A 3,990-nucleotide genomic window follows, 5' to 3' on the forward strand; every position below is an offset into this window, starting at 1 on the left:
GCTGAAACCTCAATTAGTTTCTCTAATGCAGCAGAACTGCAAGTTTCATGGACTTCCATCTGAAGATCCTTTTCAGTTCTTAACTGAATTCTTGCAGATATGTGAGACTGTAAAGACTAATGGAATAGATCCTGAAGTCTACAGGCTCATGCTTTTCCCTTTTGCTGTAAGAGACAGAGCTAGATTATGGTTGGATTCTCAACCTAAAGACAGCCTGAACTCTTGGGATAAGCTGGTCACGGCTTTCTTAGCCAAGTACTTTCCTCCTCAAAAGCTGAGCAAGCTTAGAGTTGATGTTCAAACCTTCAGACAAAAAGAAGGTGAATCTCTCTATGAAGCTTGGGAAAGATACAAACAGTTGACCAAAAAGTGTCCTTCTGACATGCTTTCAGAATGGACCATCCTGGATATATTCTATGATGGTTTATCTGAGCTATCAAAGATGTCACTGGACACTTCTGCAGGTGGATCCATTCACCTAAAGAAAACGCCTGCAGAAGCTCAAGAACTCATTGACATGGTTGCTAATAACCAGTTCATGTACACCTCTGAAAGGAATCCTGTGAGTAATGGGACGCCTATGAAGAAGGGAGTTCTTGAGGTTGATACTCTGAATGCCATATTGGCTCAGAATAAAATATTGACTCAGCAAGTCAATATGATCTCTCAGGGTCTGCATGGAATGCAAGCTGCATCCAACAGTACTCAAGAAGCATCTTCTGAAGAAGAAGCTTATGATCCTGAGAACCCTGCAATAGCAAAGGTAAATTACTTAGGTGAACCTTATGGAAACACCTATAACTCAACATGGAGAAATCATCCAAATTTCTCATGGAAGGATCAAAAGCCCCAACAAGGCTTTACTAATGGTGGAAGAAACAGGTTTAGCAATAGCAAGCCTTTTCCATCATCAACTCAGCAACAGACAGAGAACTCTGAACAAAATGCTTCTAATTTAGCAAATCTAGTCTCTGATCTATCTAAGGCCACTGTAAGTTTCATGAATGAAACAAGGTCTTCCATTAGAAATCTGGAAGCACAAGTGGGCCAGCTGAGTAAAAGGATCACTGAAATCCCTCCCAGTACTCTCCCAAGCAATACAGAAGAGAACCCAAAAGGAGAGTGCAAGGCCATTGACATAAGTGCCATGGCCGAACCTGTGAGGAAAGGAGAGGACGTGAATCCCAAGGAGGAAGACCTCCTGGGACGTCCAGTGATCAATAAGGAGCTTCCCTCTGGGGAATCAAAGGACTCTGAGGCTCATCTAGAGACTATAGAGATTCCATTGAACCTCCTTATGCCCTTCATGAGCTCTGATGAGTATTCTTCTTCTGAAGAGAATGAGGATGTCACTGAAGAGCAAACTGCCAAGTTTCTTGGTGCAATCATGAAGCTGAATGCCAAATTGTTTGGCATTGATGCTTGGGAAGTTGAACCTCCCTTGTTCATCAATGAACTAAGTGATCTGGATCAACTGACATTGCCTCAGAAGAGACAAGATCCTGGAAAGTTCATAATACCCTACACCATAGGCACCATGATCTTTAAGGCTCTATGTGACCTTGGTTCAGGAATAAACCTCATGCCCCTCTCTGTAATAGAGAAACTGGGAATCTATGGGGTGCAAACTGCTAAAATCTCACTAGAGATGGCAGACAGCTCAAGAAAACAGGCTTATGGACAAGTAGAAGATGTATTAGTAAAGGTTGAGGGCCTTTACATACCTACTGATTTCATAGTCCTGGATACTGGAAAGGAAGAGGATGAATCCATCATCCTAGGAAGACCTTTCCTGGCCACAGCAAGAGCTTTGATTGATGTTGACAGAGGTGAAATAGTCCTTCAATGGAATGAGAACTCCCTTGTATTCAAAACTCAAGGATCTCCCTCTGCAACCATGGAGAGGAAGCTTGAAAAGCTTCTCTCAAAGCAGAGTCAACCAGAGCCCCCACAGTCAAACTCTAAGTTTGGTGTTGAACTCCCATATCCAAACTCTAAGTTTGGTGTTGGAGAGTCTCAACAAAGCTCTGCACATCTGTGAGGCTCCATGAGAGCCCCCTGTCAAGCTATTGACATTAAAGAAGCGCTTGTTGGGAGGCAACCCAATGTTTATCTAATTCTTATTTTTATTGTTTTTCATGTTTTCTTAGGTTCATGATCATGTGGAGTCACAAAATAAATATAAAAATTGAAAACGGAATCAAAAACAGCAGAAGAAAAATCACACCCTGAAGGAGCATCTGCCTGGCGTTCAAACGCCAGAACAGAGCATAGTTCTGGCGCTGAACGCCCAGAATGGGAGCATCCTGGCGCTGAACGCCCAGAACAAGCATAGTTCTGGCGTTCAACGCCAAGAATGGCAGCAAATGGGCGTTGAACGCCCAAAATGGGCACCAACCTGGCGCTGAACACCCAGAGTTGTGTGCAAGGGCATTTTGCATGCCTAAATTGGTGCATGGATGTAAATGCCTTGACACCTCAGGATCTGTGGACACCACAGGATCATCTCAGGATCTGTGGACCCCACAGGATCCCCACTTTACCTCCTCATAATCCTAGTTTTTATTTCCACATCTTCTTCTTCATATATTCCCTCTTCTTTTGCTCGAGGGCGAGCAACATTCTAAGTTTGGTGTGGTAAAACAATTATGTAAAGGATCTATAGCTCAGTGGTAGAACATTTGACTGCAAATCAAGAGATCCCTGAGTTACCTCAGGGGATACATTTTCTTCCACACAATTATTGGAAGCAACTAAAGGTGGAAAATCAAGAGCACTCCATCATCCTTCATGAAATCAGAGAAGATCTAAAAGCAATGAAGGAGGAGCAGCCAAGACAAGGAAGAGACATAGAAGAGCTCAAGGACATCACTAAGGTGGACTCATTCCTTTTTCTTACTTTCTCTGTTTTTCGTTTTCTATGTTATGTGCTTACCTAGTGTGTGTCTTAATTACATGATCATTAATAGTTAGTAACTCTGTCTTAAAGATATGAATGTCCTATGAATCCATCACCTCTCTTAAATGAAAAATGTTTTAATTTAAAAGAACAAGAAGTACATGAGTTTTGAATTTATCCTTGAACTTAGTTTAATTATATTGATGTGGTGACAATGCTTCTTGTTTTCTGAATGTATGCTTGAACAGTGCATATGTCTTTTGAAGTTGTTGTTTAAGAATGTTAAATATGTTGGCTCTTGAAAGAATGATGACTAGGAGACATGTTATTTGATAATCTGAAAAATCATAAAAATGATTCTTGAAGCAAGAAAAAGCAGCAAAGAACAAAGCTTGCAGAAAAAAAAAAAAGAAAAAAAAAAGAAGAAAAAAAAAATAGGCGAAAAAAAAAGAAAAAGAAAAAGCAAGCAGAAAAAGCCAATAACCCTTAAAACCAAAAGGCAAGGGCAAATAAAAAGGATCCCAAGGATTTGAGCATCAGGGGATAGGAGGGCCTAAAGGAATAAAATCCTGGTCTAAGCGGCTAAACCAAGCTGTCCCTAACCATGTGCTTGTGGCGTGCAGGTGTCAAGTGAAAACTTGAGACTGAGCGGTTAAAGTCAAGGTCCAAAGCAAAAACAAAGAGTGTGCTTAAGAACTCTGGACACCTCTAATTGGGGACTTTAGCAAAGCTGAGTCACAATCTGAAAAGGTTCACCCAATTATGTGTCTGTGGCATTTATGTATCCGGTGGTAATACTGGAAAACAAAGTGCTTAGGGCCACGGCCAAGACTCATAAAGAAGCTGTGTTCAAGAATCATCATACTGAACTAGGAGAGTCAATAACACTATTCGAAATCTGAAGTTCCTATAGATGCCAATCATTCTAAACTTCAATGGATAAAGTGAGATGCCAAAACTATTCAAGAGGCAAAAAGCTATAAGTCCCGCTCATATGATTGGAGCTATGTTTTCATTGATAGTTTGGAATTTATAGTATATTCTCTTCTTTTTATCCTATTTGATTTTCAGTTGCTTGGGGACAAGCAACA

At 40.9% G+C, this 3,990-nt stretch overlaps 1 non-coding gene across 1 annotated transcript; it reads right to left on the bottom strand.

Annotated features, from left to right (window-relative positions):
• Positions 1-280: 280 nt before the first annotated feature.
• Positions 281-388, bottom strand: LOC112725723 (small nucleolar RNA R71). Its single transcript, XR_003164811.1, has one exon. It is a non-coding gene; the product is annotated as a small nucleolar RNA R71 (small nucleolar RNA).
• Positions 389-3,990: the final 3,602 nt, after the last annotated feature.

The sequence above is a fragment of the Arachis hypogaea genome, chromosome 11, assembly GCF_003086295.3.
Source record: "Arachis hypogaea cultivar Tifrunner chromosome 11, arahy.Tifrunner.gnm2.J5K5, whole genome shotgun sequence".
Classification (NCBI taxonomy): Eukaryota; Viridiplantae; Streptophyta; class Magnoliopsida; order Fabales; family Fabaceae; genus Arachis; species Arachis hypogaea.